Source organism: Schistocerca americana, chromosome 3 (assembly GCF_021461395.2).
Source record: "Schistocerca americana isolate TAMUIC-IGC-003095 chromosome 3, iqSchAmer2.1, whole genome shotgun sequence".
In the NCBI taxonomy this organism is placed as follows: domain Eukaryota; kingdom Metazoa; phylum Arthropoda; class Insecta; order Orthoptera; family Acrididae; genus Schistocerca; species Schistocerca americana.
Genome location: NC_060121.1, coordinates 110,053,233 through 110,080,784, shown reverse-complemented (window position 1 = coordinate 110,080,784; position 27,552 = coordinate 110,053,233).

The following is a 27,552-nucleotide window of genomic DNA, read 5'->3' as shown; positions in this document are numbered from 1 at the left end:
TTGATGATAGTGAAAGAGTAGGTCTGTCAGTGAAGAGAAATGAAAATCTCATAGTTATGGGGGATTGGAATGAGATTTTAGTTAAAGGAATAAAAGAAAGGGTTATAGGAAAATGAGAGAGGAGAAAGGCCAGTTGAGTTCTGCAATAAATTTCAGTTAGTAATAGTTTGTGCGCTGTTTAAGAATCACAAGAGGAGGAGGTATACTTCAAAATGGTGGGAGATACGTCAAGGTTTCAGTTAGATTACATACTGGTGAAGCAGAGATCCCGAAATCAGATAATGAATTATAAGGCGTACTCTGGAGCAGATACGGACTCAGATCGCAATTCAGTAATGATGAAGATTAAGTTGCAGTTTAATAGACTAGCCAGGTAGTGTTAATGCACACAGAAAAGGTATACGGAAATACTAAAAAATGCAGAGATAGGATTGAAGTTGCTTAGGGCTGTAGATACAGCGATAATCAATAGCTCAGTACTTATTTAGATTGAAGAGAAATTGACATCTGTAAAAAGGGCACTGACAGGGGTCGTAAAGAAAAACTTAGGTACAGTGAAGGTAACTACGAAGAAACCATATGTAACAGAAGAAACGCTTCAGCTGATCGAAGAGAGAAGGAAGTACAAAAATATTCAGAGAAATGCAGGAATACATAAATACAAGTAACTCAGGAATGAAATAAACAGGGAGCTCTGGGAAGCTATGGGGGAATGCTGCGTGAAAAATGTGAAGAAATCGAAAGAGAAATGATTGTCGGAAGACTCAGCGTATAGAAAAGTTAAATTAAATTTAGTGAAATGAAGAGCAAGAGCGCTAACGATAAGAGCGCAACGCTGATTCCACTGTTAAATGCAGAGGAAAGGTGGGATAAGTGGAAAAAGGACACTGAAGGCCTCTATGAGGGGAAGGACTAACTTGGTGAGGTGTTAGAAGAAGAAACAGGAGTCGATAGGGTAGAGATAGGGGATCCAGTCGATTATTATAATCAGAATTTAAAAGAGCTTTGGAAGTCTTAAGGGGAAATAAAGCAGAAGGGATAAGTAGCATTTCATCGGAATTTCTGAAATCACTGGGGAAAGTTGCAGCAAATCGACTGTTCATGTTGGTGTGTTCAATGAATGACACTGGCGACGTACCATCACACAATTCCGAAATTGAAAAATCCGACAAGAGCGAGAATTATCGCATGATCAGCTTAGTAACTCATGCATGACAGTTGCTGACAAGAATAATTTACGGAAGAATGGAAAAGGAAAGTGAGGATCTATTAGATGATTATTTTAGCTGTAGAAAAGACAAAGGCACCAGGGAGGTTGTTCTGACGTTGCGATTGATAATTGAAGGAAGACTGAAGAAAAATCAAAAGACGTTCACGGGATAAAGCATTCGCCTATGTGAGACAATGCAAGATGTCAACGCCTTCCTGTGCCGTAGACGATTACCGTGCGTGGAACAGCGACAGCTGCCGTGGAACTACATCATAGCAGGTGTGTTAAACGGTAGTCGCTAGCATCCTTCAAGGCCTTTTTCTAGAGAAACAAAACTCGAATACACACGCTGGCAGGTACCCAGCAAAAGTCTTCACTTTTCCAGTGAACTTTGACTAATACCGCGCTCATTTATGGAAATATGCTAACTACTTCCTCGTTGTCTGACGAGATAGTGTAGTAACAAAATCACCGTTTCGATATATTTCTATTTTTACTCCAATTTTTTTCTTTTAACCTAAATTTGGACTCTTTCTTGATTGCCCGTTCTACCTCCACTACTGTTTACTGAAAATGTGTGCAACACGCTTACCTTGAGGGCAGCCGCCTGCTCCGTTACGCGATTTACGCACTTTTATCAAGTGAGGTGAGTAACGTAGTCGTACACGGCTGAAATACTGTCTCGTTCTGAAGATATGATCAGTAATAATCGTGCACTGTGGAAATTGTGATGGGAATTTAACGCTGTATAATCCAGTGTTTCCAGTCTCCCAGACATAATTCTGGGGGTTTCGAGATAACTGTGTGCAATGAGCGTGGAAAAGCCAGTGATTTGACGTGAGCCTTTTAAAAATAAAACTAAACTACGTCTGACCAGGCGTCGGAAGGGCCAACGGTACAGGCCGACCGCCGTTTCGTCCTTAGCCGATAGGAGTCACCGGATACAGATATGGATTCTTGGTTGGAGAGGGTTGTATGGGCGCACGACGGCAAGGTCTTCCCTCAGAACAGTAAGATAAAACAGAATGTAAAAAAAAAAAAAAAAAAACAGGTAACAAGTTTGGAAAAATATGTGCCTACCGACACCGAAACATGGGACGAAGCATGCCGTCAGCAGTAAAACATGGACAACACAAGAAGAAAGTGGTAGAGGGAGCTAAAACAATGTAGCAGGTGAAAGTGGCTGGCTGACCGCAAGGAAAAAAGGGAGGAGCCAGCCACTTTGCAATACACTAAAACCTCCAGCCTAAAGGTTGAGGCCAGAGTCCAGACACATCACAAAACTTTAAAACCCTAGACACACACGTATCATCATTAGCTAAAACACAGGGCAGATCCCCAGCAACTTGTGCTTCTGCTCTTGCATCAGGGTATAAAATGCAGTCTGTTAAGATGTGCCGGACAGAGATGTGCACACCACAAGCATCGCAAAACGGGGGATCCTCGCCGGCCGCAGTGGTCTAGCGGTTCTGGCGCTGCAGTCCGGAACCGCGGGACTGCTACGGTCGCAGGTTCGAATCCTGCCTCGGGCATGGGTGTGTGTGATGTCCTTAGGTTAGTTAGGTTTAAGTAGTTCTAAGTTCTAGGGGACTTATGACCTAAGATGTTGAGTCCCATAGTGCTCAGAGCCATTTGAACCATTTTTGGGGGATCCTCCCGCCGTAATAGAAAGCTATGTGTGAGAGGACAGTGCCCAATCCGGAGACGCGTGAGATATGGACGGGCACGTGGTCAGCACACTACGCTCCTGCCGGCTGTTACCAGTTTTCTCGACCGGTGCCGCTACTTCTCAGTCAAGTAGCTCCTCAGTTGACCTCACAGAGCCTGAGTGCACCCTGTTCGTCAACAGCGCTCTGCAGACCCGGACGGTCGCCCCTCCAAGTGCTAACCAAGCCCGACGGCCCTCAGCTTTGGTGATCTGAACTGATTATATCACTGCGGCAAGGCCGTTGGACACAGCAGCCTACTGCCTAAGTATAAAGGTGCAAGAGGAAGTGCGTACTGCACATCTGCATCAACCTTTTTCCTATACACGTGTAATGAACACACGAGTGTTCCTGAATCCATCAGATTTGAACAATATCAGTTGGACTGAAATGACACTCACCATACCGATTTCTTTCTCTGATTCCACATCTCTCTCTCTCTCTCTCTTTCTCTCTTCAATTTGTTTGCTTGAGTGTGTGTGTGTATAACAGACATCCGTAACATTTCAGACTTCTCGGATTAGGTCCAGTGGTCTTTCAGAATGAGATTTTTACTCTGCAGCGGAGTGTGCGCTGATATGAAACTTCCTGGCAGATTAAAACTGTGTGCCGGACCGAGACTCGAACTCGGGACCTTCGCCTTTCGCGGCCAAGTGCTCTACTATCTGAGCTACCCAAACACGTCTCACGCCCCGTCCTCACAGCTTTACTTCTGCCAGTACCTCGTCTCCTACCTTCAAAACTTTACAGAAGCGAAAGGCAAAGGTCCCGGGATGGAGTCTCGGTCCGGCACACAGTTTTAATCTGCCAGAAAGTTTCATATCAGCGCACACTCCGTTGCAGAGAGAAAATCTCATCCTGGAAAAATCCCCCAGTCTTTCCACGCACGGAGACAGGAGCAGCCTCTACAAGAGGAGAATATAAGCTCTGCTCCTGCCATCCTTGGCCGCTCAGTATTGGCTCAGCAACAACAAATATCGTCATTCTTCTTATTTTTAATAAAAACTGTTAATGTGACTTTGCTTGAACTGTTGTATACCATTCTGAAAACGCAGCATCCTTTGGGCACCCTATACGAGACGAGTGGGCAGGACCCCAGACTGGGCTTGTTGCCAGGTGTAGCCAGTGTAATGATTTGCATCAACACCAGCTATCAGTACGTGCACAGTGTGGTCGTGGTACATCGTTCATTACTGTTGCAGCCACGAATAGCTGATGACAATCTGTCCTCAGAAATACCCAATTAAACTGTTTCACCCACATCTCGCCGAACTGGATCTACCACACTAAATACATCATTCAGCTGCTATAGCAGCAACCCGTATTTTATTACCTAATGTCTCTAAGCGATATCTTTTACCCTGCATGCCCATTGGATCGTAACAACATTGCTTGTACTCTGGCTCTCGCGTTATTTATCATCATAATAATTCATTTTCCTGGTTTTGAGACTGAGAGCAATAAAAATCTGATGACAATCTTTATTTCGAGATTTTCATTCTAGCGGTGTTGAGATATTCCCACTTCGCATTCAGCTATTCACTGTTCATTGCTCGCATGTTTGGATCTGCTGCCGGCGGAGAAGAAAGAAGAATATCGATACAACGCTAGAAGACACGAGCTAGGCAAACCTTCCCTTCTGTGCAGCCAGGGAAGATGGGAACTTGCTGGACTCTTTTGTTGCGAACTAGTCAACACAGACCTCCAGATGCAACAATTCGTAAGGAACAATTTGCGCTATTACCATGTCCGACAACAGTAATGTGTAAGAGGTGGAACATTCCATAATTCACCCTAATCAGTTGATTAGTTAGGCAGTGGGGGTATAATACCGCTACAACATGATTTCCTGTCACAATACAAGGGTTTGGTGGAACATTACAAAGAAGAGGTGACGTCACTCAAACCAAGTACAAGCAGACAACCCGTCAGTAACCTCCTACAATGGATCCATAATACTTCTCGCGTCGGGCGATAGTCGGACGAGGTCGGAATGATAACAAAACCGAAGACTCCAATGTAAGTGCCAACAGTGGAAGTGAGAACCCATACAACAGTAAGTGATCATCTCCGATTACGAACCGACGATACGGCGGGCAAAATATGTTTTTTTCCAGTTCGATGTGTCAAGCTGACGGCACACAATGACGCTGAAAATTCCCTCTGTTTTATAATTTGTTGTCCGCAGCTCGTGGTCTCGAGGTAGCGTTCTCGCTTCCCGAGCACGAGGTCCCGGGTTCGATTCCCGGCGGGGTCAGGGATTTTCACCTGCCCCGAGATGACTGGATGTTGTTGTGTCGTCTTCATAATCATCATTCATCCCCATTACGGTCGGAGGAAGGCAATGGCAAACCACCTCCACTAGGACCTTTCATAGTACAGCGGTGCGGGTCTCCCGCATCATCCCCTACGCTCTGTCAAGGAGTATGGGACTTCATCATCATCATTATAATTTGTTGCTCATTAACAATTCCTTCTTAATAATGCACAAAATCGGTGCGAACATGTCAGCAAGCAAAGTCAATTGTGTCTCCTTACAATAATCAGTTTTTCTTCCGAATTGTTGCGTACCTTGAACTTAGACCAGAAACATTGTTTTTTCAAAAATATGCTCAAATGTTTCAATGGCCACACAGTTGTGGTCCTTGAATTCATCTCCATAATTTCAAAGAGGTTAGCAGGTTTACGCCAACGTCCTTGCCTCAGTGGTAACACCGGTTCCCGTCAGATCACCGAAGTTAAGCGCTGTGGTGCTGTGCTAGCACTTGGACGGGTGACCGTCCGGTCTGCCGAACGCTGTTGGCAAGTGGGGTGCATTCAGCCTTTGCGAGGACAATTGAGGTGCTACTTGACTGAGAAATAGCGGCTCCGGCCACGAAAACTGACAAAGGCCGGGAGAGCGGTGTGCTGACCACATGCTCCTCCGTAGCCGCATCCAGTGGCGACCTTGGGCTGAGAAGATTATACTGAGTTTAGTTTAGTTTAGCAGGTTTACAAAAATTTCCCTGCGGATCGCTTTTCATTTAACTGACGCACTCATACCTTTCTATTACATCTGTTATCAAGGCTGGTTGGTGGATTTGAGGGGAGAGGACCAAACAGCGACGTCATCGGTCCCACCGGATTAGGGAAGGTTGGGAAGGAAATCAGCAGTGCCGTTTCAGAGGAAGCGGTTTGGGGAAATCATGGAAAACCTAAATCAGGATGGCGGGATGCGGGTTTGGGCCGTCATCCTCCCGAAAGCGAGTCTAGCTTGCTAACTACTGTGCCACCTCGCTCTCTATTGTTGTCAAGGAGTACGCTCTTTTCCAGCACAAGCCAATGCAAAACATCACACCTAACTACTCATAGTACCCATACGACACAACCGCAACTGCTTCTCAGTTGGGAGTTAACCGAGGCTCTCATGACGAACGATTTGGGTCTACAATAGGACATACGAGGGTCACTCCAAAAGAAATGCACACTATTTTCGTAAAAATACAGTTTTCATTCTGCATGTGTGAAAGTTTTACAGTGTGTAGATACAAACCTTCTCGCTTGTTTTCAAACTTAGTTCTACCTGTTCCCGTGAGTGGCGCCGTCACAACATGTCTTAAACATGGCTGCTACACTTGACGTTCGTCAGAAGCAACGTGCTGTCTTAGAATTCCTGTGCTGTGAAAACGAGACAGTGGGAAACATCAACAAGCGGTTGAAAAAGATGTATGGAGATGCTGCTGTCGATCGCAGTGCAGTTAGTCGGTGGACAAGCAGGTTACGTGATGAAAGCGGGCGCGGCAATATTGGGGATTGTCCTCGCAGCGGCAGACCTCGTACTGCACACTGCCAAGTGGAACCACCATTAATTCTGATGCACCTGTGACGAAAATGAAGAAACTTCAAGCTCGACTGAGTCGTGTTCGACCACATCAGCAAAAGCAGGATGTTCTGCTGTTGCACGACAATGCACGGCCACATGTCAGTCAAAAAGCCATGGAAGCGATCACAAAACTGAAACACCCGCCTTACAGTCCTTACCCGGCTCCATGTGTCTATCATCTCTTTGGGAAACTGAAAGACTCTCTTCGTGGAACAACGTTTGAAGATGACGACTCCCTTGTTCAATCTGCCAAATAGTGGCTCCAACAGGTTGGTCCACAATTTAACCGTGCGGGTATACAGGCGCTGGTTCCAAGATGGCGTAAGGGAGTTGAGAGGGATGGATATTATGTGGAGAAATGAAAAAAATTGTTCCCAAAGGATGTATCTATTCACTGTAAAACTTTCAAACATGTAGAACAGAAGAAGGATTTAAAAGAAAATAGTGTGCATTTCTTTTGGAGTGACCCTTGTATAATCACTCTATGTCCGATTGCGAGAAATACGGATCCACTGTCGGTGTCGCCTCAGCCGGCTGCTGTGACGCCGCTGCTGGACCATGTGTCATATTCAACAGAGTCTTAAATTGAAGTTTGACGGTGTCATATTGGACACGTGAGAAACACCTTTATGTTCACAACTATGTTTATTGCATTTGATGTACTTACGACAGTTAACAACTTTTGACCGTAATGAATCGTAAGCTGAAAGAGTATTTTGTTACGAAAGTGATATGTCAAGTAGCCACCAAGACCCCGTCATACTCTCGTAATACGATAATGGCTCATAGAGCTGACAGCGGTTAACTGTCAGAGCCACACCGGATGCTGTCAAGACAATTGCGAATTAAAAAAGGGCCTTAAAAATCTGTACCCCAATTTCAGGAAAGCTCTTGATGAGCGAATCGTAGCTGAGCACCGTTTGTTACATCAAAGTACTGCGCACAGTCGTTTGTAGGGATTGGATGGCATCGTAGGTCGCGTGGAGTATCGAAAATCCGGATTTATTTATTTATTAAGCATATGGCTAGTGTATGGAAAAAAATCTTTCTTCTCTAACAACACATATACGTATTTAACATACAGAAAAGCTCATAATAAAAAGTTGATTGAATGTAGAATGTATACAAAGCGCGGAATGTCGCAGACATATACATCCAGCTGGTGAATATATCCAACTGACGCCATGGCGGCAATAGGAAAGGATCGTTTTGGGCAAGCACTTATGATGTGCTGAACAGTTTATCTTTCTGTAACACAGTCACCGCTGGGCGACGTTGTTAATCCTCGTCTGTATACTGAGAATATATCTTACACTATTTGTCGTTCTTCTGTTGAGTGCAGACAAAATCTTTTTGTTCTCTTCAAAACACGGTAACTTAGAAGAGACGCAGCGCATCTTGAGGTATTATGGGGTAGCGTCGTTCTATCATTATTCTGCCTACCGCTCTGTTATTGTTACTTCACTGTTTGTTAAAATTTTTGCATCTTGTAGAGGTGGAAGACGGGAGAAAAGACTTATTGAGTGTAAAACTGCCCTCCTCTACGCGGAGGTAGAGAATACGAGAATTTTTTGTAAACCCCCGGTTGAGAGCAGGTTCTCGCTGCATAAATGGGGGAGCCATATAACTGGGAAAACGCAAATAGTGATATGGATTGTTGCTGATTGTTTCTCTGATAACGCACGTGGTCTGGCTGAGCTGCGTGTCGACTAGTTTCATGTATGCGCAATAATCTGCCACAAGGTACAACAGTCCAAGAGCAGAAGTTCTCACTGTTGAAGCTTATGAAACCCACGTCGTACCACAAAGTTCCTGTAAGACGCTATTTCTTGTCTTCATCTTAGTGGCAGTTCTCAGGAAGTGCTCTTTGAAGCTGAGCTTTCTGTCAAGAGTGGCCCCTAGATAAGGTAGACTTCTGTTTGCCTCACTTGTTCGCATTTAAAATGTAAGTTTATGTAATCCAGAAATAAAGGAAAAATTAGAATGACGTTAGTTAAACGTGATAAACAAGAACGTTATGTTTATTTTCACCTAATGACACAAACTACACAAAATTTTTACGTAAATAATGACCAGATATTGAAAAAAATCAGTGAATTTTATATCCAGGAAAGATCAGGAAGTTTCTCTTGAGCCAGATTCGTATGCCGTCTATAGCGACAAGATCACGCAGGTGTTGCACCAAAATTATTTCCCGCCTCGTGTTACAAATAACTATTTTGTGCACCTGTGTTATGGCCTCTGCATGTGTAATATTTTTTGTAAATCATCGTCGGCAGTTTTGCAAAGGCCACGTCGCTACAGCTGTGGAGGCCGAGTTGTCACTATTGTTATGGTAGGCCTAGTTTTTGAGTTTGTGAAAGGCCTTCTGGTGCAGTACACCGCTAACACAATTTCTCCCTGCCACGATGACAGAGCTATGCCCCGAGGTCAGGAAACAGGATAGGAGAATGAAGATTCTATAACACTACAACAAAGTAGTAACGAAGTCACACAGATGAGTTAAAAGGTTTACCTATCTTTGTGACCAGCTGAATAAAGAATTCTGCAACACTGCTTGTAATATAACAAAAAAAAGGCCCTCAATGGCTATGTGCAAATATTTGTAGGTAAACTTTACAGTACTTTGCAAATACAATTACAATAACTCTCTGTTCATTTCTAAGAGTTCACGAAACGCCGTTCCCTGTCTAAGTCAGCCCTGGACGATGATCTACGAGGCCTGTTCAGAAAGTAAGCTCCGATTGATTGCCAAATTGAAACCACAGTGAACATCAGAAATGTTTTACTTGTAACAATTAGCTACACCTTTCAGCTACTTCTCTACGTAGTCGCCGTTCTGACTTAGACTTTTGTCATAGCGTTGTACCAACTTTTCAATAGCCTCATCACAGAAGGCAGCCGCCAGTGCTTTCCGCCAATTCTCCACGATGGCCTACACCTCGTTGTCTGTGTCTAAATGTTGTCTTCAAAGACAGCGGTTCATGTGACCAGAGATGAAACTCAGGGGGAGACAATTGCGGACTGTATTGTGGGTAATCTCACATTTCCATTTGAAAACGATGCAGGAGCATCTTCATTGCCCCTGCAGAATGCGGCTGAGAATTGTCTTGAAGAAGAAACAGCACGACAGTTATGTAATGTTAGCTGCATAGCTTCAGGCGTAATTTCTCACCAGGCCCTCGTACTTGGCGGCAGACACTATTTTCTAGACATCTTTACGCACTCAATGCGAGCTCAGAAATGAGAAGAGCGACGTGATGCTAACTGGGGTTATACTAGAGACACTAGCCAACACATCTGTGCAAAGCTTTATCGGATTTTCATAGTCGTTTCCATTTCGCGACCGATCGGAGCTTACTTTCTGAACGCCCCTCGTATAACCAAGTGGGCGAGAGCTGCTCTTCTGTCTACCGAGCAGGCTTCTATCCGTCGTCATCCGGTCATTGGTGGGTTGTACTCGGCCGGCAATTGGCCGAGGCGAAGTCGATATCTTAATGCTCAGCGCCGCTCGTGGCGGTCGTGGAACTCGCGCAAGTGGCGAGTCGCTATGGTACTGGCATCAGCTCGTATCTTTGCGCCTGTCGTCTTTGCCCTGGCTGTGTCTTGTTCGGACGACACAGCAATATTGTCTTCAGACTGCCCTCCAGTTACGACAACTAATCCAGCATCACCATCGTAATTCTCTGCAGACGGGAAAAATACGATAATTTCGTCACCAGGAATCACACCGTAACCAGCCGGCTTCATTGTTATTGTAACCCGATCAACGCTTCAACACAAAATTTGGTAGAAATATGTCGCAAAAATTATCCATTATTGACCGAATAGAGTGCGACTTCTTTCCCTTTGATGGTTGCAACAAACAAGGCCGCTACAGCACTGTAGAGCTAAATGTCAGCTTGTTGACTTACACCTTGCCATGATAATGATCGTGCGAGAGAACACCAAGGTCGGTGACTCGTTGGCGGTATGCATCATTTGTTAGCTGTTTCACAGTCTCCCTTGGTGAGCTGTCATAGTCGGCTGATGCATCAAAGAAGATGGCCATCAGCAACAGAAGTAAAATATGACAGAGAAGGAATGCTGTACGGGGCAGTAATTTTACTCGCTGGACGTGAGCCGAGCGTCCACGTGACGGGTGGGCGAGTGTAATGTGGATTGTGGGGGGCGTGGCCATGCTCCAGACCTTGGCCTTTGGGGCAGTCTGGGAGAAAGGCGACAAACAGGCGGGCAGGCGACGCCGCAGGCTAGCTGCGTACGTTTCACAAGCGAGCGAGGTAGGGATTCCCTCCCAACTAAACTCCGACAGCCACGTACACGAGAGCTGTTCCTTTTCAATTAAAACTCAACTTGCGGTCATCATCTTAATGTGTCTATGTTGTTATTAAATGTGATACACCGTCGTAAATATATGCACATGATGCCGTCCTCCTTTTCCAGTGTTATTTATAATCCGTCTTGATTGCAAAATCTTTATTCATATGATAAAACATATATAATGTCTGATAGATAGCAGCAATCAGTGGATTTTACAATGTTACTTATAATCCGTCTTGATTGCAAAATCTTTATTCATGTGACCGGTTTCGGTTCATCTAGAACCATCTTCAGATCTGATATTTCGGTTACAGGAGTAACCTGTCCAAATCCAGCTACTTTCACATGCTGTGTCACATGCTGTGACAGACCACGTGACACAGCATGTGAAAATAGCTGGATTTGGACAGGTTACTCCTGTAACCGATATATCAGATCTGAAGATGGTTCTAGATGAACCGAAACCGGTCATATGAATAAAGATTTTGCAATCAAGACGGATTATAAGTAACATTGTAAAATCCACTGATTGCTGCTATCTATCAGGCATTATATATGTTTTTCCAAAATTTCTCTTTTTCGTTTATTTTTTTATTTTTTTATTTTCATCTACATAATTACTCTGCGATTCACAATTAAGTGAGGCCACAACACAGTTGGACGAAATAGTTATTAAGAACACCAGGCGGTAACAACTACGGTCCAACTAATGCTGGTGCCACACTGCATGATCGCGTAACTTATAAACGACATACAAATCTTTCTCAAAAGACACTTACTGATAATCCCAGAATATAAAATTCACTATATTTTTTCAGACGAGAGTTCACCGAATCATCCTCAGGGGTATTTCTCTACCGTTGCACTCTCGAAGAGCGCGAGAGGAAGAATGAACAATTCAATCTTTCGGGGCGGGTTCTGATTCCTCATGTTCTGTTAATACGCTCCTTTCTTCCTATGCACGTGGGCGCCAACAGATTATTTTCAGACTCTGAGGACAAACTTGATGATTGAAATTTCATGAGGAGACCCAGCCTCAACGGAAAACGCCTGTGACTTAACGATTGACACCCCAAACAGCGCTACAGTCTGGAACCGCGCAACCACTACGGTCGCAGGTTCGAGTCCTGCCTCGGGCATGGATGTGTGTGATGTCCGTAGGTTAGTTAGATTTAAGTAGTTCTAAGTTCTAGGGGACTGATGGCCTCATAAGTTAAGTCCCATAGTGCTCAGAGCCATTTGAACCAACCCAAACAGCGCATCATGTCCGTGGCACACTGTCCCCTATTTCGCGATAACAGAGAACGAGCTGCCCTTCTTTGAACTTTTTCGATGTCCTCCGTCCTCTGATGGAGGTCCCATATCGCAAATCATTGCTCCAGACGAGGGTGGTCAAGCGTGGTGTAAGCAGTCTCTTTGGTTGACTTGTTGCATTTTCTAAGTGCTCTACTAAAAAATCGCGATCTTTAGTTTGCTTTCCCCACAATACTGCCGATGTGATCTTACCAGTTTGAGCTATTCGTAACTCCAATCCCTAAATATTTATTTGAATTTACAACCTTTAACTTTGTGTGACTTATCGTGTAACTGTAATTTAGGGGATTCCTTTTAGTGTTCGTGTGGATGACTTCACACTTTTCAATATTTAGCGTCAACTGCCACTTTTCGCATCAGACAGACATCTTGTGTACACCATTTTCAAATTGTGTATGATCACCTGATGACTTTACAACACGGTAAATACCGGCATTATCTGCAAACAATCTGATAGTGCCATTCAGGCTGCCTCCTAAATCGCGTATGCAGATCAGGAATAGCAGAGTGGTTGTTACACTTCCTTGCGGAGATGTTACTTCTGGTTCACTCGATGAGTTTCCGCCAGTTTCTACGAACTGTGGCTTTTCCGACAGGAAATCACGAATCCAGTAGCACAACATATGCATGCAATTTGGTTAGAAGTCACTTAAAAGGAAAGATGTCAAAAGTCTTTTAGAAAGGTATATACAGGGTGAGTCACCTAACGTTACCGCTGGATATATTTCGTAAACCACGTCAAATACTGACGAACCGATTCCACAGACCGAACGTGAGGAGAGGGGCTAGTGTAATTGTTTAATACAAACCATACAAAAATGCACGGAAGTATGTTTGTTAACACAAACCTTCATTTTTTTAAATGGAACCACGTTAGTTTTGTTAGCACAGCTGAACATATAAACAAATACGTAATCAGTGCCGTTTGTTGCATTGTAAAATGTTAACTACATCCGGAGATATTGTAACCTAAAGTTGACGCTTGAGTACCACTCCTCCGCTGTTCGATCGTGTGTATCGGAGAGCACTGCAACATACATCGCGTTTCTACAGAATGATCTGCCAACGTTGCTCGAAAATGTCCCACTGGAAACGCGTCGACGTATGTGGTATCAGCATGATGGTGCACCTGCACATTCCGCAATTAACACTAAGCTGACCCTTGACAGGATGTTCGACGGGCGTTTCATAGGGCGTGGAGGACGCATAAATTGGCCAGCCCGTTCTCCTGATCTTACACCTCTGGGCTTCTTTCTGTGGGGTACGTTAACGGAGAATGTGTACCGTGATGTGCCTACAACCCCAGAGGATATGAAACAACGTATTGTGGCAGCCTGTGGCGACATTACACCAGATGTACTGCGGCGTGTACGACGTTCATTACGCCAGAGATTGCAATTGTGTGCAGCAAATGATGGCCACCACTTTGAACATCTATTGGCCTGACATGTCGGGACAGACTCTATTCCACTCCGTAACTGAAACCGGAAACCACGTGTGTACGTGTACCTCACCCCTCATGGTAATGTACATGTGCGTCAGTGAAAAAGACCAATAAAAAAGTGTTAGCATGTGGACGTAATGTGCTGTTCCAGTCTCTTCTGTACCTAAGGTCCATCACCGTTCCCTTTGGATCCCTACGTAATTCGGTGCTCTCCGATACACACGATCGAACAGCGGAGGAGTGGTACTCAAGCGTCAACTTTAGCTTACAATATCTCCAGATGTAATTAACATTTTACAATGCAACAAACGGCACTGATTACGTATTTGTTTATATGTTCAAATGTGCTAACAAAACTAACGGGGTTCCATTTAAAAAAACGTAGGTTTGTGTTAAAAAACATACTTCCGTGCATTTTTGTATGGTTTGTATTAAACAATTACACTAGCCCCTCTTCTCACGTTCGGTCTGTGGAGATGGTTCGTCAGTATTTGATGTGGTTTACGAAATATATCCAGCGGTAACGTTAGGTGACTCACCCTGTATATGAACTCAATTTGACATCCACAATCGTCCGCAGCTCGTGGTCGTGCGCTAGCGTTCTCGCTTCCCGAACCCGGGTTCCCGGATTCGATTCCCGGCGGGGTCGTGAATTTTCTCTGCCTCGTGATGACTGGGTGTTGTGTGCTAACCTTAGGTTAGTTAGGTTTAAGTAGTTCTGAGTTCTACGGGACTGATGACCATAGATGTTAAGTTCCATAGTGATCAGAGCCATTTGAACCATCCATAGTCAAGACTACTAATTACTTCCTGAAAATAAAAATGTAGTTGTATTTCAAAAGAACTATTTTTTCTGAATCCGTGCTGGCTTTGTGTCGTTAAACCGTTTTCTTCGTCACAATACGCCAGGCACTACTCTTGACGAACTGTGGTATCGTGTTGAAGCTGCATGGGCAGCTGTGCCTGTACACGCCATCCAAGCTCTGTTTGACTCAATGCCCAGGCCGTCATTACGGCCAGAGGTGGTTGTTCTGGGTAATGATTTCTCAGGATCTATGCACCCAAACTGCGTGAAAATGTAATCACATGTTAGTTCTGGTATAATATATTTGTCCAGTGAATACCCGTTTATCATCTGCATTTTTACATGACTACTCTGCAATTCACATTTAAGTGCTTGGCAGAGAGTTCATCGAACCACAATTATACTATGTCTCTACCATTTCACTCCCGAACAGCGCGCGGGAAAAACGAACACCTAAACCTTTCCTTTCGAGCTCTGATTTCTCTTATTTTATTTTGATGATCATTCCTACCTATGTAGGGTGGGCTCAACAAAATATTTTCGCATTCGGAAGAGAAAGTTGGTGACTGAAATTTCGTGAATAGATCTCGCCGCGACGAAAAACGTCTTTGCTTTAATGACTTCCATCCCAACTCGCGTATCATATCTGCCACACTCTCTCCCCTATTACGTGATAATACAAAACGAGCTGCCCTTTTTTGCACCCTTTTGATGTCCTCCGTCAATCCCTTCTGGTAAGGATCCCACACTGCGCAGCAATATTCTAACAGAGGACGAACGAGTGTAGTGGAAGCTGTCTCTTTAGTGGACTTGTTGCATCTTCTAAGTGTCCTACCAATGAAACGCAACCTTTGGCTCGCCTTCTCCACAATGTTATCTATGTGGTCTTTCCAACTGAAGTTGTTCGTAATTTTAACACCTAGGTACTTAGTTGAATTGACAGCCTTGAGAATTGTACTATTTATCGAGTAATCGAATTCCAACGGATTTCTATTGGAACTCATGTGGATCACCTCACACTTTTCGTTATTTAGCGTCAACTGCCACCTGCCACACCATACAGCAATCTTTTCTAAATCGCTTTGCAACTGATACTCGTCTTCGGATGGCCTTACTAGACGGTAAATTACGGCATCATCTGCGAACAACCTAAGAGAAATGCTCAGATTGTCACCCAGGTCATTTATATAGATTAGGAACAGCAGAGGTCCCAGGACGCTTCCCTGGGGAACACCTGATATCACTTCAGTTTTACTCGATGATTTGCCGTCTATTACTACGAACTGCGACATTCCTGACAGGAAATCACGAATCCGTCGCAAAACTGAGACGATACCCCACAGGCCCGCAACTTGATTACAAGTCACTTGTGAGGAACGGTGTCAAAAGCTTTCCGGGAATCTAGAAATACGGAATCAACTTGAGATCCCCTGTCGATAGCAGCCATTACTCCGTGCGAATAAAGAGCTAGCTGCGTTGCACAAGAACGATGTTTCCTGAAACCATGCTGATTACATATCAATAGATCGTTCCCTTCGAGGTGATTCATAATGTTTGAATACAGTATATGCTCCAAAACCCTACTGCAAACCGACGTCAATGATATAGGTCTGTAGTTCGATGGATTACTCCTACTACCCTTCTTAAACACTGGTGCGACCTGCGCAATTTTCCAATCTGTAGGTACAGATCTATCGGTGAACGAGCGGTTGTATATGATTGCTAAGTTGGGAGCTATTGTATCAGCGTAATCTGAAAGGAACCTAATCGGTATACAATTTGGACCTGAAGACTTGCCCGTATCAAGTGATTTGAGTTGCTTCGCAACCCCTAAGGTATCTACTTCTAAGAAACTCGTGCTAGCAGCTGTTCGTGTTTCAAATTCTGGAATATTCCATTCGTCTTCCCTGGTGACGGTTGGTTCAAATGGCTCTGAGCACTATGGGACTTAACATCTGTGGTCATCAGTCCCCTAGAACTTAGAACTACTTAAAACTAACTAACCTAAGGACATCACACAGATCCATGCCCGAGGCAGGATTCGAACCTGTGACCGTAGCAGTCGCGCGATTCCGGACTGAGCGCCTGGTGAAGGAATTTCGGAAAACTGCGTTCAATAACTTCGCTTTAGCGGCACAGTCGTCGGTAACAGTACCATCGGCACTGCGCAGCGAAGGTATTGACTGCGTCTTGCCGCTTGAGCACTTTACATACGACCAGAATTTCTTCGGATTTTCTACCAAATTTCGAGACAATGTTTCGTTGTGGAACCTATTAAAGGCATCTCGCATTGAAGTCCGTGCCAAATCTCGCGCGTCTGTAAATTTTAGCCAATCTTCGGGCTTTCGCGTTTTTCTGAACTTCGTATGCTTTTTCCGTTGCCTCTGCAACAGCGTTCGGACCTGTTTTGTGTACCATGGGGGATCAGTTCCATCTCTTACCAATTTATGAGGTATGAATCTCTCAATTGCTGTTTCTACTATATCTTTGAATTTTAGCCACATCTCGTCTACATTTGCATAGTCAGTTCGGAAGGAATGGAGATTGTCTCTTAGGAAGGCTTCTAGTGACACTTTATCCGCTTTTTTAAATAAAATTACTATGCGTTTGTTTCTGGTGGATTTGGAAGAAACGGTATTGAGCCTAGCTACAACGATCTTGTGATCACTAATCCCTGTATCAATCATGATGCTCTCTATTAGCTCTGGAATGTTTGTGGCTAAGAGGTCAAGTGTGTTTTCGCAACCATTTACAATTCGCGTGGGTTCGTGGACTAACTGCTCGAAATAATTTTCGGAGAAAGCATTTAGGACAATCTCGGAAGATGTTTTCTGCCTACCACCGGTTCTGAACAAGTATTTTTGCCAACATATCGAGGGAAGATTGAACTCCCCACCAACTATAACAGTATGAGTGGGGTATTTATTTGTTACGAGACTCAAATTTTCTCTGAACTGTTCAGCAACTATATCATCGGAGTCTGGGGCTCGGTAGAAGGAGCCAATTATTAACTTAGTTCGGCTGTTAAGTATAACCTTCACCCATACCAATTCTCACGGAGTATCTACTTCGACTTCATTACAAGATAAACCACTACTGACAGACACGAACACTCCACCACCAATTCTGCCTAGCCTGTCTTTCCTGAAAACCGTCTGAGACTTCGTAAAAATTTCTGCAGAACTTATTTTAGGCTTTAGCCAGCTTTCTGTACCTATAACGATTTCAGATTCTGTGCTTTCTATTAGCGCTTGAAGCTCAGGGACTTTTCCAGCACAACTACAACAATTTACAACCACAATTCCGACTGTTCCTTGATACAAGCACGTCCTGTATTTGCCATGCACCCTTTGAGACTGCAGCCCACCTTCTTCTTGGTGTGGCAATTTTAATGCCCAGGAGTGTAGGTATCACAGCACACACACACAAATGCAGATGATGTTGAGTTTTGGTTCAAATGGTTCAAATGGCTCTGAGCACTACGCGACTTAACCTCTGAGGTCATCAGCCCCCTAGAACTTAGAACTACTTAAACCTAACTAACCTAAGGACACATCCATGCCCGAGGCAGGATTCGAACCTGCGACCGTAGCGGTCGCGCGGTTCCAGACTGTAGCGCCTAGAACTGCTAGGCCACTTCGGGCGGCCGTGTTTTGGAAATATGATTTTGTTAAGATTGATTTGAGAAGTGTCAACAGTTTCAGATAATGTTGTCGCTGCATTGGTTACTCGCACGTTATTTGTGATGAATTCGTGAAAGGAAAATTTTAGGTGACATTTTCTCTGTTGGCTCGGGTGACTTACGCTGATTGTATAGACACGATCAGATAAAATTATCTGTTCACATAGGTTGCACTCCTGTACCATTTCGGTAACTAATTTCATGGCAGAGTCATATCTTCGATAATTAATAGTGTTTGTAAAGGTGTTTATAATTGTTAAGAAACGAATTTCAGAAAATAGTGTTTTTCTACAAGATTCAGTGAACATAATATCTTCCACCGTCACCTCACGAAAATTTTGTTTCGTAATAGTGTGTCGCTGCATTGTGCTTTCCGCAACACAATGCTCAAAGCCAAAGCTTAATCTGATTAGCATAGCTGCGTGACGTTGCATTGAATCGCGCAAGGGATTCTTTTGTTTAGCTGGTCTGCAGCTGCGCTGCATTTTATATTCACCACTTCTGAGCAGTACCGAGTTTCTGTTGTCACAGGTAAGTCACGAAAATTTGTTAAGGCCAATTTAACAGGCATTCTGGCTTCAGCACTGCATTTCAAAATTATCATCAGACTGAATTCAGGTAAATTTAAGTTCAGTTTTCATTCAGTTTGTCAGACAGACGTATTCTTACTGTTCTGTGATGCATTCGCATGTGTGTCATTTAATGTTTGGAATCTTATCTAGACAGTTTACGTAATAAAGTTATACGACAGGTTTACGGAAGTACTTTGGACATTTAGTCTTTCAAAATTCGATTTTCCATTTTATGTAGAATTTTGATCCTCTTAGTTTTTTGTATTCGAACTGCAAGTGACTCACTGTAACGCAAGCACTGTAGTACTGTTCACCGCACGGCACAATACGGAATTTCACAGAACAGTATTTGTTATCATACAGTGTTAGAATTTCTGTCTATTTGCGTAAAACTTTATTCAAATACAGTTACGCAATATTAGATAGAATTTGGTGACTCATCTCTTCAGGCAGTGTTTACGTGAGATCACCACCTGTAGTGTTCAGGTTCACGTTCAGCACAGACATATGAAAAAAGTTTAACAGTAGGAAAAGAGTCCAGTTTAGTTCAGAGCATGAGACCAATTAACAGAGTTACAAGTTTTCGCTTATCTCACCCTCGCACTATGGGTATGAGAAATCCAGTGAGCGTCATCCGGTGTCATATATCCTCGAGGAGTTTACGAACACCTGAAATCAGAGTTAAAAGTCGCTCGAACGTGCAACGTAACCTGTCGCAGCGCGTCTACATATGACAACTCTAGTCTCTCTGCATCGCAGTGTCAGCCGCTCTGGTCGCTTTGACTGTAGGCTATGTTCGGACAGCTCTCTACATAGAGACGAGTTAGTGGTTAGCACCGTATGGTCAGACCGACTTCGTAGCCTTAGCATACTTCAGCGAGAGATTTGAAGGAAAGCATTGCAGGTAGTTAAGATGTAACGCACAGGGGTCTGTATTAACAGACGTAGCACGCATTCCAACGGTGTAGGCACAGTGGGATTCGCATAGCACAGCATCAGCTAGGAGAGTGGGCAAGCTGGATAATGTGCGAACAGCTGTTAGCGAGCTGCGAACAGAAAAGGAAGACAACTATGTTTAGGCGCTAAAGCTATGATTGGTTATCGTTAAATATTAACAACAAGTGGCAACAACGAAAGGCGATGACAAAAACTAAATCCTCTGATTACATCTGATATTACTTGACAAATTTTATATGCAACATGTTATTACATTAAAAAAAGAAATTCTACGCTCGAGGGCAACGAAGCACTGTCAACATCACGCGTGTAAGACCAGAATGAAGCAAACGTTATTAACTTCCATTTCCAGTTAAAGAGAAACTTCGCCAGTCGCGGTGGCCGAGCGGTTCTAGGCGCTTCAGTCGGGAAACGCGCGACTGCTACGGTCGCAGGTTCGAATCCTTCCTCGGGCATGGATGTGTGTGGTGTCCTTAGGTTAGTTAGGTTTAAGTACATCTAAGTTCTAGGGGACTTATGACCTCCCATAGTGCTAAGAGCCATTTGAACCATTTTTGAAAGAGAAACTTCGCCACAAAAATTATTGGTGTAAGACAACTGGTGGAACCACTAAAATCTATAATGAATGAGAAAGCCATTGGTTATGCCGTGTTAATATAGAACCGTGGAAATATCAAGGGTTGTTCCTAAATGTAAGCTTTCTTCACATTTTTAATGTATATTGGATAACTAAGGCGGTACCAAAAGATTGGCTAAAACCCAAAGTAATACCTATTTCAAAATGTGGCAATTTCTGGAAAGCTCTTCATGACCGCATCGTACCTGAGGACCGTTTGTTACATCAGAGTACAGCGCACAGTAGTTTGTCAGGATTGGATGGCATCGTAGGTCACGCGGATTATCTAAAATACGGATTTATTTATTTATTTAGCATATGGCTAGCGTATGGAACAAAACTTTCTTCTTTTATTAATACATATAAACGTATTTAACACACAGAAAAACTCATAATGAAAAGTTGATTAAATGTAGAATGTATACAACAGCGGAAAAATGTTCCTACCGAAGCACAAAAAAGGCTGACACCTTCCTCTTTAAAAGACTGATTGAAAGGTACGGAACCAACTGCCGCTTTCTACCTACCTCAATACCTTCACAATTTTTGCTAAAAATTTTGGCACGTGAACATATTTGTGCTCTTTTTAACATGCATCTCACCTCAAACTTCCACAGGCTCCCTTAACCGCAAGTCGCTCACACCCATTGGTCCAGTGCTGAAAGTCACTCACACTCATCCACTTCCACTGGCCATTCTCACTCACCCATTCAGTCTAGCTTATTGTCATTATCTCTTTGTGTCTATCTGCCAATGTCCCCTGTCTCACAGCCATAGTATCCTCCGTTCTGTCCTACTACTATTGTCTCCTCTCTCTGTCACTGCCTTCTTCCTGCTGTCTCTTACTACTACTATCTCATTCATTCCTACCCACTGCTGCAATCTCTTCTCACTGTCACTATATCTCTCTCTCTCTCTCTCTTCCTCATTGTCATTGGCAGAGACTGTCTCTGATTATCAGTGGCTTTCACCCGTTTCCGCTTTCTTTGTTTCTTCATTCCTCTATCACTGGCACATTCTCCTTCACTGTTTCTATCACTGTCCTGTCACTGTGAACTGTGTTCCACTGCCACTGTGTCCCTCACTTTATCTCACACTGCCATTTTCTGCTTTTCTTTCTATACCACAACCACTGTATACTATGTTCCAGTGTATATTACTTTTCCGCCTGTTTCCCACTGCCACTGTTTCCTTCCCACTCAGCATAAAACCGCGAATAAGTATGCATGCCAAAATATTTGGTAATATTTTTTAAACTGCTGAGGAAGGTAGAATGAGGCACCAAGTACCCCACTTTTCAGTCAATCTTTGAAACAGAAGGATATTCGTCATTTTGTACTCCAACAGAAGCATTTCCCCGCTGATTTTCTTCTTTTGCCTACAACAGCACTGCATGTCACTCTTATGAAAAGAGATTTATGGGTCAGTTAATAGTTTAGTTATGTGACACTGAAATAATGAAAAAAATTACACTCCAGAACTGGATTTTATGTGCAGAAACATTTTGCATGTGCTTCACTACTGCAACATGTGTTTTCCAGAACCCTTGTGTTGATAACGGAGACACTTTACAGCATATACCAGTATCTTCGTGAAGGTTACCTCAAAACTGCGTTTTCGCCTCACACCGGATTTTACGATGGTACTTTATGTGAACCTGTGTATCTGGGAAATGGATAAAAATATCAAGAAAATTTTCGAGGTTGTTTGAGATCGGATCGTAGCACTATATGGTACAAATTTCAACTGTTTGCTGTGCGTAGCCCTCTTGGGAGACATGGCTCGGGTTTGGTACGAAAAAATGGTAAAACTCTTTTTCGTTGTTTTCTAAGGAATCATCAAAGAATTAACAGCGCCTTCATAATCCCCATAAAGCCCACTGTAGACCACGTCAAATGTAGAAAGAGCCAACTGATTTGCTCTATTTAGTTAAGCAGAAGGGAGTGTGTAACATTCATACTTTAACCCTGTACTGTGGGATAGTGACGCTAAGACTCTCTTTCTGTTGTACGAGGGCTATCCACAAAGTATATAACGTTTTGGAATTAAAAATAAATAAAGTATTGGAAAATTTTTTATTATATACAGATGAAAGCCACACTTAAATACTACTTTTCTACGTAGTTGCCATTTAAATTAAGGCACTTATCGTAGTGACGGACGAGCTTGGAAATTCCTTCGTCGTAAAATTCGGCCGCCTGCGCCTTCAACCACATGGTTACCTCTTTTGGGACTGAAAAGGTGTGATTTTTGTGGATTTCCTGGAAAGAGGCACTACAATAAACTCTCAAAGGTATTGCCAAACTCTGCACAACCTCAGAAGAGCAATACAAAACAAGCACAGGGGAAAGGTGGGCTCAAAGATCTTGTTGATTCACGACAACGCCCGGGCCCACACGGCAAATGCCACTCGTGAAGTTCTCGAATCTTTTAAGTGGGAGTTGTTTCCTCATCCGCCGTACAGTCCCGACCTGGCACCGAGCGACTACCACTTATTCCCAGCAATGAAGAAGTCGTTGGTTATGCAGCGTTTTGATGACGACGCACAGCTTCAAGAAGAGGTAACCACGTGGTTGAAGGCGCAGGCGGCCGAATTTTACGACAAAGGAATTTCCAAGCTCGTCCATCGCTACGATAAGTGTCTTAATTTAAATGGCAACTATGTAGAAAAGTAGTATTTAAGTGTGGCTTTCATCTGTATATAATAAAAAAAAATTCCAATACTTTATTTTTAATTCCAAAACGTAATGTACTTTGTGGATAGCCCTCGTATATACGAATGATCCCTATACCAAGGGCTATCCAAAAGACTTGTTCGTAACTTTCTGCCACCAACAGAACCCGAGGTTTGAGCCGCGGAACAATCCACTTTTTGTGGGCAGTGTTTTGGAAATTATTAGACAGCACATAGTGTCGTATGCGTACCGAGACGCAGCTACAAACCTTATTACTGGAGACATACTACAGTCAGTGAAAGAGATCAGTTGTAATATTTTAAATAGACTATAAGTGACAGCGTGTCAATGCTCTGAAAAGTATGTAGAGGTGTAGTGCTTCGAAGACAACAACGTAAGAATAGCTCTTGAATAGTGGATGGTGAACACGATTGTACTATAATTTGTGTGTTAGTAGACGTATTAGAGAGTCGCATGAGTGTTGTATAAGACTTTCTGTAATTGCAGTGCAACTAATAAGAAGCCAAAAACATACAACACAATCTAAAATTAGGATAAAAAACTGTATCCAGACCCGGAATCGAGATCTCGGACTCGAGTATTCTAACATAGAACTCTAGCCACTGCACTAATTGCCCAGCTACACAGTATTGAAGAAAGGTACCTGTCGCACATTTTTCAACAGTGTTGCCAAGTTTCCTTTCATTGATCTACATTTTCTACAGAAAATATGCACAAGACGAAACTTTGGTACAAACGTTATTGTATTGTTAGCACGCTAGGAGTCGCACAACGACGTCCGAGTGCGATAACTTTGGTTTACCCTGGAGACATAGATGAAGTGATCAGTAGATGGAAGAAAATCGTAAATAAAAAGAGTATTTTTAGTTCGTATCACTAGTCTAGATGCAATCCCATATGCAAATTACTTAACACTGATTGCTGAGAATGAAGATGATCTTCAGATGGTAGTCTTTAAGTTACAGCAAATAGACGCGAATACAACCTAAAATTGTCTGTGGATAAAACGAAACTTTGGGCATTTAAGGGCATACTACATATAAGATCAAACGTAGCCTTGAATAATAGAATGATGGAGCGGTTGACGATTTCAGATATCTAGGATGCGACATCACATATGATTACAACCATGGCGCAAACCAATGCTTAAATTAACTCCCATATGTGGGACGACTGTAAAAAACCTGTAGACTAAAGCCAGGGGACAATCACAGCTTAAGTTTTGCAAAACAATAGCAGCACCAATTACTACGTGTGAAATGGAGCGTGGGTGACAAGAAGACACCAATTAAACGGAATACAGGCTCAAGAAATGTGGTTTCTATGAAGGGTGGAATGATGTACAAGAAAAAATGGTAGAAGAAACGAGGACATTAAGATAGATTTATAAATGTACAACCTAAAGAAAAGAAAAAGAAGAAAGCAGGAGAAAATGGTAGGAACACGTAGACTCCCGCTAAATGCTCTCAAATACTAATGCGCTGGAGGAAGAAATGCAGAAAAGCCATATAAGAGACGGAGTACTGTAACAGGCAATTTGTTTAACACACGAAGTGAGCAAGAAGAGGAAGAAGAAGAAGAAGAAGCCCACAAAAGTTTATTTACTTCAGCGGTGCGTTACGGGACATGCTGTGTCAGATCTAATACTATTAACCTTCCAGTTACTTTGATTAATAAACTACAATGTGTTTAAGTTTCAGATAGATTACTTAGAATATGAGGCAAATTGTAAGTTAAAATTGAAATCATTGTGAAGGGAACCATTTCAGTGGGGAAACAAGTGACTTTCTAGTGACCAGTTTCCATTCTTCAGTATGGCAGAACACGCGGAGGAAACAAAAGATGAGGGTAGCGTCGTGGAGGCTATTTGTGAAGGTCCCAGGTGGAATAATGACACTGCAGAGGTAAATATTGTGTAATTTCTCTACCAGGACGTCATGTAGAAATGGCGCCGCCCGCCTATGTCCTGCAGCAGTGCTCCTTATTATGGTAAGATTGTAAAGGAAAAAAACATGTTCATCTCTTAGCACGCTACTAAGCAATATCAACTCTTTTTCAATTATGTGTGCTACAAAACTGGGGGGACGGGGTGGTCTTAAAATTTAAAAAAATGTAAATTTCGTTGTTGTCGTCTTTTACTGAAAGTATAATTTTAAAGAGATTTTGATATATAGCCAAGGTTCAAACCCGGGAACATTCAGTACGTCATTCACTGTAGAAAGTGACATTTACTACTAAGACTAAAATTTTTCTATTAATTTCAACTGAAAAATTTATAATATTAATGGGAAGCTGGTAGCATAATTAATTAAAAATAGTAAATTTTCTCAAATTTTTAAAATATTGTGTAACTGGATAGAATACAATATTTTCAAGAGGTGAACCTAAAGTAGCCACTCCCACCCTTTCGCCGGTATTGCGGCGGTTGCAATTTCATAATTACGGAGCAGAAAAGAATACGACCATGACAGGTCCTGGGAAATTATACACATGCTCACCCTGCTAGAGAGAGGAAGAGAAGGAATTCCGATAATGCATTCAATAATTTCTTGGTAACCAAGATTACCGCAGAATTTCACGTGTAATTGGGTGCAATACAGGTTGCATTTCCAACGTTTTCTGTTTTCTGATCAAATTAATTTAATGTGACTTGAGAGCTCCTTTCAGTAGCGCTGATACTAGTACCTGACAGCCCACAACTCACTGTGATGGAATCTGCTTCTAAAATCTACCTAATGTGTCGTGATAAGCACGGCACAGTTGAGGTCCTGGCCCATTTAGCAGGTGTTGCCAAAATCAACAAGTAGTTTTTTAGCTGTGGGGAGAAGGCGACGTACACATAAAATGGGTCACATCTAGTGTCACAGGTGTCTATTGGAGATCAGATATGAGATCCGTATACTAGCCTCAAACTCGCCAGCATCCCCTCTGACGTCATCGCTCTACTCTGTCGCCATACGCTCAGGGACTCAACTCGACAATCTTTACCGCTCTCCATTTGACTGAAAACTCGTCACTTGAGTCTGTTGACGCGTACAAGTTGACCGTACTACCGGTGAAAAGAGACCGAGTACACGAGAGGAATGGGATGATTTATTCCAGAGAAATAAGTCAATAATGCGTTGGTCCACCTCTGGCCCTTATGCAAGCAGTTATTCGGCTTCGCGTTGATTGATTGGGTTATCGATGTCCTCCTAAGGAATATCGCACCAAATTCTGTCCAACTGGGGCATTAGACTGTCAAAATCCCGAGATGGGTGGCGAGCTGTACCAGTAATGCTCCAAATATTGTCAATTGGAGAGAGATCCGGCGACCATTTTGGCAGAAGTATGGTTTGGCAAGCATTAAAATAAACGGTTATGTTATGTTATGTTAACCGGGGACCTAGAAACGACGGAGAGGCTCCGTCCCCGCCGCAGCCGCAGTGGTACACAACCCCAAGACGACTACCGCTGTCCACTCTCCGCTGCCCCACCCCGAACCCAGGGTTATTGTGCGGTACGGCCCCCAGTGGTCGCACCAGACGAGTGTAACTCCTATGTTTTCATGGTAGAGTAATGGTGGTTTACGCGTACGTGGAGAACTTGTTTGCGCAGCAATCGCCGACATAGTGTAGCTGAGGCGGAATAAGGGAAACCAGCCCGCATTTGCCGAGGCAGATGGAAAACCGCCAAAACCGCCTAAAACTATCCACAGACTGGCCAGTTCACCGGACCTCGACACAAAACCGCTGGGTGGATTCGTGCCGGGGACCGGCGCTCCTTCCCGCCCAGAAAGCCGTGCGTTAGACCGCACGGCCAATCTGGCGGGCCAAAAGAAACGGTAGTGGGCGTTATCTTGCTGAAATGTAAGTCCAGGATGGCTTCCCATGAAGGGAAACAAAATGAAGGGTAGAATAACGTCGACGTACCGCTGGTGTATAAGGGTGCCGCGGATGACAACCGAAGGTGTCCCACTAGAAAATGAAGTGCTGCTGGGCCGTATGGCGGACGGTAGTCAGGTTGGGAGCCCACTGTGTCTTCGCCGGTCATCGGGCTCAGTTCGAAGCGGAACTCATCGCTGAAGACATTTATACTCTAGTCAATGAGATTCCAACTCGAATGTGACTGATACCACTGCAGATGGGATTTTTTGTGTACAGAGGTCAATGTTAGTCGCCGCAAGGTGCGCAGTGAACTCAGTCCCCTTTCTGTGAGCCGCCTATTCAAATGGTTCAAATGGCCCTGAGCGCTATGGGACTTAACATCTCAGGTCATCAGTCAATCCCCTAGAACTTAGAACTACTTAAACCTAACTAACCTTAGGACATCACATACATCCATGCACGAAGCAGGATTTGAACCTGCGACCGTAGCGGTCGCGCCGTG